The sequence below is a fragment of the Manis pentadactyla genome, chromosome 12 (assembly GCF_030020395.1).
Source record: "Manis pentadactyla isolate mManPen7 chromosome 12, mManPen7.hap1, whole genome shotgun sequence".
Taxonomy (NCBI): Eukaryota; Metazoa; Chordata; class Mammalia; order Pholidota; family Manidae; genus Manis; species Manis pentadactyla.
The window spans coordinates 38,669,818-38,682,658 of record NC_080030.1 but is presented as its reverse complement, the minus strand read 5'-3'; the positions used below and the strand labels follow the sequence as shown (position 1 = coordinate 38,682,658).

Here is a 12,841-nt window from a genome sequence, read left to right as displayed (position 1 = left end):
AATTGAATTTCTTGCAGATACCTACTTCCTCCGTTACTACCCATCACTATTCCAAGACTCAAGGGATTGGTAGATGTGGATTCCATAAGGATTCTAGTCACTCGCCTTCTACTGATTTTTAGCTTAAAACATGGTAGAAAATTATTGACATTATTTCCTTGAAAAGCCTTCCCTGCCTGTACGTGTCTGTCAATAATTGTCATGTTGGCAATTGGAAATGGGCCTTTGGCAGCTCGCCGAGTAATGTCAAATAGTCTCCATTAGGTTTGAAAGCTCTGAGTTTCAGTAATGGGTTGATGCTCTACCTGATATGATTGTACAAAATTACATAATTGATTTCTGGGATACTGCACCACACAAATTTTATAGGTTTCTTTTATTTTGTGCCTCAAAAGGCAAGTGCGCTTCCGTTCATTTTCCTCAGTAAGAGGATTTCAAATCTTGCTCCTGGCTCGTCCAGATTAGACTTATATAATAAGGCTCTACACCCTTTTTCTCAGTTATACTACATATCAAAGAATGTGATTTTTCCATTGGCTTTTAGGACCTGGTAATTTTAAAAAGTGGGCCTGAGAAGTTGAGTCTCACCAACTGTACATGCATAAAATGTAATATTCCTAGACCAACAGAAAGAATGAACATTTCTTAATGGTTGCAGTATTTTTACAGGTTTGTTTTTCACTTCTGTACTTGTTAGAAATGCAGTGTTTGTTAGAGCATATTTGGTTAGCTCAGGCATTCTCTTCTTTAAAACACTGGCTACAGCTAACTGTCCAGAAAGCCCACAGTCAGGGGACAATGACAAGGTAAGAAAGAATTGGCTTCTTTGCCATCTATTCTCTCTGTATCGATGGAAACAAGAGCTAATGGGACTCCCACTCAGGCATGACTGTACTGTCTGGTCCACAGCAGAGAAGAAAAGCTGAAACTGGTCACATCCAGTGACACTGGGTAATTGTCCCTAATACTTAAACAATGACCATGACAAATCCCATGCTTAGAGAAAAAAAAGAAGGCATTAGACTGAATAGGTGCTGGAAGACCATGAGTGCATTTTGAAAGGAACATCATCTATGAAGAGAAAGGAAAATATTATGAAATGCAAAAGGTATACAATAAGAATAATATTCTTTAAGAATGTTGAAAGGCAAGAGGAACTGAACTCAAAAAGAAACTTCCTGAATGAAAAATATTTCATTTTTGAATTAGGCTTGAATGCTAACTCAAGTCACCATTAACTCATATTCAAGTATCCTGATTTTCAGACATAATTTTCAGACTAAAGGTTTTAAGAAAACTTCTCTCTCCTTGAGAAAGAGCATTTCTTTTAGAATCTTTTAGATAGAACCTAAAGGATTTCTTTTAGATAAAATCCTTCAAAAGATTAATAAAAATAGATTGCCATCAACAGACTATCCCAAACTTATTTCTAAGTAAGAAAAGTGACAACTTGGAAAATACTACTGATCAGGACCTTTTATTAAACCTTGTTATATAACATGCCTACATGCATAGGAGTCTCTCATCAGAGATGTAACACAGTCTTTATTCTGGTGTTGAAGGAAACCGTGATGTGATCATTTCAAAATTCCATAATAGATATAGTTTTACTGTCTGGATTTGTGACATTACCAGAAGTGTCACATGATTTTTTAAATAAAAATCAATTGGAATTAAGTTTCCTTTAAGATTTTCACAACTTCCTCAGAAATATTTGGGACATATGCTGAGGTGTTACAAAGCCAGTGCTTATTTATTTTCCATGCTCACTTATTATTCAAGGCCTATTCCAGTCAATATAAATAGACTGACTCTTCTATGCTAGACCCAGTTGAGTAAGATGGTAAAAACACAAGAATTAAAAATTCATAACAGTCCCCATTCACATGGAGCAGAGAAACAAATACCCTAAAACAAAAAGTCTACTCACTTGTTGTTCAGTCAGAAAGACCTACCCAAACCTTTCAAGAAATTTTAAATAGGTTTTTTACAAAATAAAGAAATAAAGATTTTCAAAAGAATTCATCTCTTAGCCAAAGAACAAGCCATCAGTAATCTGTTTTACCCAATTTCATACACTTTAGAAAAGAAATTCATCTTAAGAGGCTAATGTTTGAGTAATTTTGTCAATGTAGCTTTGGGGTGAGAGGTCTTTCCTTGACATATTTGCTAGGGATGGCCACATTTTTATCAGATATTCTTACTTTCTTAGGCAGGTGTTTGAAAGTCAAGCACAGTTTTGACCTTTGAATCTCTGAAGCAGCTATTGGTTCTCCTCAACTACACCCAGTTCTCCTCTAATTCTGGGCACACTAAAGACCTAACTTCTTACCTGCCGGTAGAGTGCTGAGAAAGGGAGTCTATGACAGTTCAGACCAACATGTTGGCACCTCCACACAGAAACATTTAACTGTCCCTGCCAGACATGCCCAGCATTCCCCTTTCAAAACAATGCCATGTTCCCTTTGGTGACTGCTCTTCCAGCCTGGGTTTTGGAGAAAGAACAGTAAGGAACAGAGCTCCCACCTGACCTTGATGACGTGCAACAAGAGCAAGAAAGAACCCTCTGTTTTGTAATAAGCACCTGAGATTCCAGGGTTATTTGTTACCACAGCATAACTACACCTATCCTGATTTATACCTTCTTTTACCTTCACTCTTGAAATGCTCTCAGATTTCTACCTGAGGGGAACTGAGAAAGAGAAGAAGAAAATGAAAGCCCTCAGCTTGCTAGCATTCCTTATCCTGATAAATACACTCTCCTACTGTAATAATATGGAAATATTAATGAATGACTTTTAGTTCAATTTCTAAAATTCAGCACAAATATTCCAAATCTCATGCACACCAAGAAGTATAAGTCTAGCAACCACTGAGCCAAGACTCTCTGTTAAGTAGACAAAACAAAGAACAATCCAACAAAATCTCACTGACATTCTATCTGAGGACTCTTTCCTCTCTAATAAACCCTTTTCTGGAGTATTTCTAAGATAATCAGCTTACTCATGTCATCCAAAAATACTCTTAGCTGGCTATTTGGAGTTATATTTTAGAATTCATTTCAGAAAGTCTCCCTTTTAGAAGTCCTCCTAAAACCACCACATGTGAGTGGGAGAGGCAGGCCAGTTTATTCTGTTCATGGTATACAGAGGTTGAAGATTCCTTTCCAGTTATTCAATTACAACCCTTATTGGACTGTTTTAATCAGTGCTTCGGGAAGCACCTGGAAATTATTACCTCTCTTCATTTTGCTTTGTCTGAGGTTCTCAGGCATCCCGTAAGAGCAAGGCCCAGTAACACAGCCCCAGAGCACATGAATGATTATTTGGGTCACTTTACCTAACTCATAACCACAGCATGGCGGTCAGTGAAACTTCAGTTCAGACTGGATGATGCCTTAGGATATTACATATGCTCAGGCTTACTTTGCCATACAGCTCTTCATCCACTTAAGATATTTTCAAAGACAGTTTGGCAAAGTACAAGGCTGGGATGTGACAGCTCTATGACAGGTCTATCAAATAAAAAAAGATAACAATGGAAACTCTACATCATTTAAGGCACAAAAATTAGCAATGGGCCGATTGATCTGAGGACTCAATCCAGGGTGCAATGTTCTCATATTTTTAAGTTCTTAAGTGAATATTGAGATTTATTTTTCTGTCTTATGGGTACCCATAGACAGAGGGAGGAAAACCTTCCAATAGGAAGTTTTGAGAATAAAGAGTAACTTTCCAACTTGGATTCATTGTACATGTAGTAACCTGCCACAAACTAGGGGATCAAAATGTGTATACAGCATTGTGCTCCAGTGACACTGTATCTCAGGAACCATTTAAAAGAGGCACTAAGTTTGCTATATAGATAGGCTTCCCTTATTCAAAAGATATTTCTTTGGTTAAAAGGAGTATTGCTCAAAGAATGGTCTAAGGATGCTACGAAAGAGAGTCTTGGATGTTACATGCAAATCAGATTCTTCAGCCTCATTCTAGATCTAATGAGTCAGAATGTCAGGGTCCCTGGCATACAGGGTTTTAATAATCAGCATGTGACTGAGAACCCTCAGGAGAGACAAATCACTTGAGAGAACAAGAGACAGCAGTACAAAGTACTACAGAGAGAACCCAGAGAAATTAAACTCTAATAGAAGTGATTTTTTTTTTAACTGAGATTTTAAAGATCCAAATAAATAAGAAGTCTTTAAATGTGTCTACCTAAATAAAACAGAAACAGATGAAAGGTCATCAGGAGAAGATCATTTTGCTTCCGATAAAGTTAAATTTGATGTCTAACTGTTTTATTCTACTAAATAGAAATAAAGATCTCAAAACTCAAATACATAACAATGAGATGGATAGGTAGACAGGTAGATTTCACAGTGCCCACTGTGATTAGCAAACAGCTTGAGGGAATACCTTTGATTCTTTATTTTATATTTTTCCCACTGTTAGCTTCCTTCTGTTTTTAGCAACAAAGAGTCCACAGCAGTCAAAGGGGAAAGGTTTTGAAGTAGCTATTAGATAGACAGTTTTCGCCAAAAAAACAGCCAGTACAATTCATCCTTCACATATCAGAACTGCCCAGTGGGAGGTTAAATTCTGAGAGCTGTTTGGTCAAGATTTAATATTACACCTTTCCACTTATAGCTTGGCAACCCAGTCTGCTGCATTTGAGACACCTAGCTACCCAGTCTCTCCTTCATTGTTTGGAGCCCGGTGCCAGTGCCTCTGGAAATAGATGTCACTAGAGCAATGAAAACCATACTTTCAAAGGAAAAAGATGAGATGCCCCACGCTTTTAAGACCACAGGGAAGTTTCGGTACATTGGAACAAGAGTGTTACATATAAGACCAAGACAGAAACCCACAAATGAAAATACTGTAAGAAACCTGGTTATTTGCACATGGAGCAGATTTCAGTGGCTCAACACAGTTCATGAGGAAGCTGATGTAATGCCAAACCATCTTTATGGATTCCAAGGTGCAGTGGAAAGAAACATACAGAAAATAGTAGTATAGAAATGAGCATATGGTGCCCCTAGAAAGAAAGTGACCATTTCCTCTAGCTGTGAGCACAAGAGGGCAGGTACATCTTTATCAGCTCTTCATGAAATCCCCAGGGCCTTGCACACTCCTTGACTCTCTCAGGTATACATAAATGCATGAATTAATTTATCTTGAAAAGATGGAAAATGAAAAATCAATATAAATAGAATGGGCTTTCCTAAAACTATCAGGAGAAATTCCAAGGTATAACTTATCTTCACCATAAATCTTGCCAGGTTACTTCCTAAGTATCTTTCAAAACCTTCCACTTTAATCTCAACCACCATCAGCTCTTTCCTAGATAATGATGAGAATCTTGTAAAGGATCTCCTTCCATTGCCTTGTGCCCTTCTGCAATTATTTGTTCATATTTCAACCACAGTCATCTTTTTAAATGCATATCTGATTTACACACACACACCACTACCACCACCACCAGCTAGTTTAAACCATTTCAATGATTCTCATTGGTCTTAGAATCAAGACCACAATTTGTAATGGGGCTGCCAAGAACTACATGGTCCGGCTCCCATTCACCACCACAAGGCCATCTTGCAGCTTGCTCTGGCCCCCCACACTGATCTCAGCTTCTCTAAGTAGAAGGATCTAGCCATCCTCCTTCTACTACAGGCCTTGGGCACTTGCTGTGCCCTCTATCTGGAATACTTCTCCCCTCTTCTTTCTTTTGCTTTCCTTCCTTTCTGTAATTATAAATCTTTCAGATTTCAGGTCACATATGTCTTTTCTAGGAAGACTTTGTCAGCATCCCTGTCTAGATCACATCCTCTATTACACAGTCTTCTGTCACCATGGACCTCTCCCTTACACAACTTAAGAAAGTCATTATTTTAATAATGATTTATGTGATTTTTTTATTCAAATATATCTTTTTACTATCCTGAATGCTCTATGAAGGCAGGGATCTGTCTTTGAGTTTTGCTCACCAGTGAGTCTCATCAGCTAGCAAAGTATTTGGCATTCCAGTAGATTCTCAATAAATATTTGTTAAATCCATAAATAAATTAGGGACCCATGATCCAAGGAGTGGTACCCTGCATATATCTGTTGGTTCCATGTTTCTAGCCCTAGATTTATTGTGGTTGTTTTTAAACCTCAGAAGGTTCCCTCTGACTTGTCAAACTGATACACATTTAAATGATTTCCCCAAGTTAGTAACATGTGCAAAAAGCCAGATCTGGACATCTGCTGGAACCAGAGGCCCAAATCATTCCCTAACAAAGAGGTGAGATTAAGGAATTTCCAATAACCATATCCACAACATTGGTAGGTCCTTAGGAAGCTTCTTGGGTATTTAGCCTAAAGCAACAGGTTCCAGAATGGCTACCATGGAATCTGACTTCACAAAGTTCAGAAAACAAAGTGTGGAATTACAAGTCAGATAGCAGGATAATAACAATGGGAACAACTGGTGTTTTCGTAGGGTTAAGACATGAAAATTCTTTACTGAGACTCACATGAGCATAAAGTTTCCAAAGTTTTCTTTTTCTCTTTTTTAATAAAATGTTCTTTCTTGGTTTCCTGAACCCAACCACACACTATCCGTCAGCACATTTGGATTAGTTAGCAAGTGGCTCTGCAGATATTTTTTACTTAGAAAAATCTACCAAGATATTTATCTTTAATAAGTATTTAATAAGTTATAAAAGGTAACACATATAGAATTTGGTAGTTTACTCTGCACAACTTTCTAAGTTGGTATTACTATTATCACAATTGTTTACATGAAATCTAAGGTTGAGTTGCCTAGCTGCTAACTGGCTCAAGTAGGTTCAGATCTATTTCAATCTCCCGTGACCACGACTATCACCTCCTCTCCTTAAACAAGAAAGAAAATGTCTGGTCAGCTTTTGCAGTATGGTATGTTAAATATTTTAGATCTACTCTAAAATGTATAAAAGTGATCAATTTCATACAACCCAGATTTTTCCATTAAGACATTTTTCACAAATTTTTCCGAAAAGAAAATCTTTCAGCAGGGTTTAGAATTTTATTTCACACTGAGACAAAGGATGAAATTTCTTCAGAGTTCTAAGCACGTTCTTTGCTATTTCACTCACACAGAGGTCTGCTCTTCATTTTTTTTTCTGTTTCATTCAAAAAGCAATTCCACTACCAACCTGAGGTTAGCTATATTAATCTAATGTCAACTCCATTATTGTTAATTATTTTATGGTAGCTATATTTTAACAGAAGGGTACAAAGATCCCTCATGTCATTTGATAGCCCACCAAGAATTATATTGAAATGACTACATTGATTTCCAGATCTCAGCAAGCAACTAGGACATAATTAAACTTTTATCTCTGCAAATTTTGCTGTCTTTTTTTCCTAACCTAGTTACCTATTGTTCAGTAGCCTAATCTTATTTTGCTTCTCAGGTGGGCCTAACATTTCATTCAATGCTTAAGAAATAAATTAAAATGAAAGACATGTAATATCTGGACATTTCTAAAATAAGAATTTCCATTGCATATTTTCTCTGGGTTCATTTTTTTTTTTCTGTTTCTTATTTGACTTTAATAAAGTTATACTCAATTGAAGTTAAATAAAAGCATTCCTCTGAGCACTTGGAGTTAAATTAAAATAGCTATAAATCTGAAGAAGCAGCCATTTAAAGATCCTACTTGACCTACCTTAGAAGAATAACCTGCAGCTATAGGAAAAGCAGGCTCTTCTGGGACCCACTCTGCAAAGCCAGCTCCATAGTCCCAGGGTTTCCTTCCTGCAGCTGATCTGTCACCTTACCCTGCGTCCCCCTCACCCTGCACAACAGGTCTTAACTTGAAGAGAAGGAAACTTCTCTAGACTTCTGGACATTTTTTCTTCTGTTTAAAAAAAAAGAAAATTAGCAAGTGAAGGAGTAGCATGGTGAAGTAGAAAGAAAACAAATACCAGGATAAAAATGAACTTGAACTTACATTCTCCTTAATTATCTATGTTGCCCTGGGCAAGCCTCCTGCTACTCTTTGCCTCTGTTTTTTTTTCTCATCTGAAAATCAAAGGAGCTAGATTAGATCCAGGTCCAGGACCGAGGCGAAGAGAGTGGGAGACTCACTGTCCACATACAATGTACAGGGCACCAAAAATACAAATGTATGCAAAAACTCATGATAAACAAAATATCAAACATTTACAGTAAGACAGACTATTGCTGAGTCTCCTTGTGTCTTGGCACAACTCTTACTGATCAGATCTTCTCTAGTCCCCATCTCCCCCTAGCATCCTATGACTGGGCTTCTAGTCCCTGCTGGCCACCTGGCCACAGCCATCCTCTGGGTCCCCCTAAAGCAGGACAGGGATCTTCAGCCCAGCATAGCCCACAGGAGCATTTCCAGGGCAACCTGTGAGAGGGACTGGTACCTCCCCTGTAATTCTCCTCCTGTGGTCCCAAGGAGACAGTGACTTCATGTGGCATCACCCCACAACTCCGCATAGTGATCAAGCTTGAAACCACAATCTCATTCCACTAAGAGCTTCAGGAGGACACAGATTTCCAGCAACCTGCTTCAGGCTTCACCCTGTACCCAGAATTGTACTGATTTGATTAAGCTGCAGCTTCAGACTGAAGACAGTACGGGGGATACCTGCGGAAACTCTGGCGGGCTGATCCCTACGAATGCCACCTGTCTCCCCGCCCTTGCCCAGCCAGCCCAGCGGGGCATTCCTCACCTCCTGCCTCAGGGAAGGTGACAGCACAGAAGGAGCATGAAGCAAAAGCCAGTCTTAACTTTGAGGGCAAAGCTTCTGATCCCTCAGGAGCAGATCAAAGTTCCTCCTTCTGTGCCTAAGGAGAGCTGGGGGAAGGAGGCAAAATGCCAGGGTAGGGAAACGACTCAAAGCCAGATAACTTCACAGAGGTCCTCCAAGCCCCAGAGGGTGTGAGAAAGCGGTAAGAGGCTTTAAAATGCCCCTGAGGCTGGCAAGGGAATAGTCAAATGATCTCCATGCTCTTATAAGTATAAGTGGTCTCAGAATTGGAAAAGCTGAGCTACTTGCAAAGATAAAGCAAGTTCCACCTGCTTTCCAAGGAAGTCAGTCACCTGGTCCTCTTTCTTTCCCAGGGGCTCTCCCTAAAATCCTGTCTACACAGCACAGTATGAAATAGGAGTCCCTGATTATCCATTTATGTGTAGGAGGCTAATCTGGATGAGGGCAAGAATTTAAAAGTCCTAACCAAGGATGCTGAGGTCCTAGTGTACCTCATCTCACATTCAGGCTAGCACCACTTTGCTCTTCTCCAACAGAGGCAGCTTTCATAAATCGGAAGCTGTCACCTGTTTTCTGAAACTACAGTTACTTAGATAATTTGGTCTGCTCCCTCTACTGCTCCAGCATCACTTGTGCCTTGTGATTTATAAGGCCTTCTATATTCTTTCATATTTAAAAACCCTTATGCAAATTCTGCCAGCAGCACAGCAAACTAAAGGTTTTGCATTAATGCTCCATATTATTCACATACAAACATTCCATTTAAATCTCATTAAGCTTGTGACATAAATCCAAACAAACTAGAAAATGCCCCGTTAAGGTGGAAAAGTGACATATGTCTTCCAGTCTCCCGGCAGAACGTGCAGAATGAAAAAAATGATAAAGGGGCTCCCCATTTGGGATATACCAATGGATACACATGCTACTTTTCCACCTTTAACCATTCACAGCCTTCCTTCTTTTATCTCAACAGCGTTTAAATGAAGTATTTGTCAGCAACTATTTCTGGTGATGTGACATATGTGATTCAGTGCTGCTGGGAGCGGAGTTTCTGGAAACATAGCAGTATCCTGGGAAAATCATAAAAGGTCTGCCTGTAAACAGCATTTTTTTAATTTCCCTCTAGGCATTTCTTGGGGTTCACAGTATAATTTATCTGTCATGTAGTATTAACAATATACCTTTCAGGGACTTAAAGATGAGTGGGTGCCTGAGCCGTCTATCCCAACTTGCCAAACACTAAATGTCCTTCATGTCATCCTGTCTCATCTCAAATCCAGTTTTTCCTTTAAAACAATTACAATAACATCAGTGGGTTACAGAAGCTTGACAATAGTACCTTACACTCTTTAGGACCACTGCGAATCGCCAATCCTTCTAAATTTTAATTCCATAATGTGTTTTGGTTAGAGATTTTGAGAGTTGGGTAGGATCAACTTTGGCCTTTCGCAAGTGCAAATCTGAATTTATCTCCCCTCTGGATGTGAATCAGCCCAAGTTTAGACTGGTATTTCGAGCAACTCTATTACAATATCATGATCATTTATGTGTTTTCCTCAAAAAAAAAAAAAATTGGACTTTGGCATAGCTTTCAGCAGCTGCAGGACTCAATCAGAAGGCTTAATAAGAGTAGCTAAAAATGCCATAAAAGCCCCTGCCTGTTGACAGTAAAATGAAGCTGTTAGCCAATGTTCCCAGCTCTCCATCCACTCTTGTCCAGCCTTCCAAGACTCCACCGGAAACGTGGACACGTGTGCTCCCCAGGCCCTGGCACTGATCCTCTTCTCTGCGTTTGTCAAGAGCAGTAGGCATATAGGGATCCCCCTCTGTATCCACATTAGAGAAAGAGGATGAAAGAGAAACCACAAGAGAAAGGGAAAGAGTGACAAGATAAGGGAATATGAGCGAAGAAACAAGTCTAACATGCCTGCTGCCTGGAATGCATTTCCTTCTGTCCCCTACACAGCCCCCACTCATCCTTCACTTCTCTCTGCAGCGTGGCTTCCTGGGGGCAGCTAGCCCCCACCCCTCCTCCCACAGGAGGCAGAGCTCTCTTCCGACACATTGTCGCTGCTTTGTGCACACTGCCCTTCAGAGCACTTCTCAGTGTGAGGACAGACCAGTGAGGCAGAAAGGATCATGACCTCTGCAGCCGCACTGCCTGGGCTGGGGTCTCAGCTCTGCCACTTCCTGAGTGACCTTGAGCAAAGTACCCACCCTTCTCTGCCTCCATTTCCTCATCAGTAAAATAAGTTATACATGTAACTGGCAATTGTATAAATAAAATAAATAATGATAATTATTTATATAAAATGGCAAAGAGAAGGGGCTCAGTGAGTGCAATGTATTATCATTATTTATTTTATTTATATAATTGTCTCCCTCCCCCATTAGACTGAAAGCCAGTAATGTTAGGGTCTCTGTTTTGCTCAGTGCTTGGCTGAATAGATATTAATGGATAAAACAATACCAGGGATCTGAAAGCATCCTTGTAATTGTTAAAATGCATAATTTTTAGCCATGAGAAAGTACTATAATGCAAAACTCATAAAAGAACAATTGAACCCAAATTGTGTTTCTGGTAGATGGAACAATCTAAGTTTTCTTGCTCAGATGACTTAAAATTTTTACCAATATTTATAGAGAAGACTTTAAATCTTTCACTCATCTAATTTCCAAATAACTTATTTTATTATGTCCAGTGACATAATAATTATGTCACTGAAGTTTGCATTTCAAAGAGGTGGCTCTTGGTTCCTAGAGAAGTCATAGTAGAATATTAACATCTCAAAGGCACACAAAAAGATGTAAGGTTCTCCAATAAAGACTTTTGCTTCATTCACAGTATCTGCAAGCTTTTTGAGATGAACTGAGGTGTGAAGATTGGTAAAAAGAATAGGTAGGCTTTGAATTGTTTCTAGAGCCAAATTTCTGCTCTTACAAAGACTCAATTTTTAAGACAAGTACAGTTATTTTTAATCCCTCAAAGGATTGGGTTGCAACCTGAATGACATCAAGGGATTCACCCAACCATCCAACTATATTATCCTCAATTTTCTTCTTTATACCATGGAAAGGATTTCCAATGAAGATGGAAATCCAAAGATTCCTATGCTCTAGATTTAGAGTTGTGTGTCTTTGGACTGTTTGAGTAAATCCTTCCACAATGGCTTCAGATGTTTTCATGCCCTCTGGTATACAGTTCCATTTTATCTGAAGGGAGAAGGCCTTAAAATTTTTCCTATCAAGGCTCTGAATAGCAGCTTCCAATCTGACCAACTTTTGACTAGAGAATTCATTTTAAACAATCCTTACAAATATCTTGTTATCAGGTTTTAGCTGCGACTAACAGTAAATATTCCTGACAGTATTGAATTCCTTCTTTTTTTTTTTCCTTTTTCCTTTAAGCCAAAGGTATACCTATGTGACTCCAAATCAAAACCAATAAGCATTATGGCTCAACCATGGACTCAAGGGGCATCCCCAAAGAAGGTGCAAAAGATACATCCCAATACCCCGAACCACTCCCAAAGTTAACCAAAAGAAAGAAAGATGTACCTAACACCCATAAGAGCAGGCAACAGTCCATAAACCACTAGCCACAAATGGACTGCATGCACGACGGGTGGAAAACAATGCCAAGTTCTCAGGACACAAAACAGTAGCAGCAAGAAAGCAATAGCTGTTCCTGGAAGGGAAAGGGTCAATAACTAACAGATATCCCAAAATCAAATTCACAGGAGTGTGAATTTACAAAGAGACAACATGAAATTTTATCTTCCCCTCTCAACCAAGCACAACAGACAGAGACGCAGGACAGCTGACTTTGTAAGAATTCTCACCCTGCACTAGCACCTGCCAGTTTTCCCAGGGACCGTTCTACAAGCTCCAGAGCAAGTGGTGTGTCTTGGCAGGTCCTGTCCTGGTCACCAGAAAATGTAGAGGAGGAAAAATTATATTCTGTCTACAATTTACAGGGTGCTCTCGCTGAGACTCCTTTTTCTCTAGGGCACCTAGTAAACAGATAAACTTATCTAGGTTAAAAGTTCCCACTGTGGTCCTTGTAA

General features: G+C 39.2%; 1 long non-coding RNA gene across 1 annotated transcript in view; it reads right to left on the bottom strand.

Moving 5' to 3' along the window:
- Positions 1–12,841, bottom strand: part of LOC130679927 (uncharacterized) — a 176,576-nt gene that overhangs the window by 55,149 nt on the left and 108,586 nt on the right. The gene's annotated exons all lie outside the window — the stretch shown is intronic.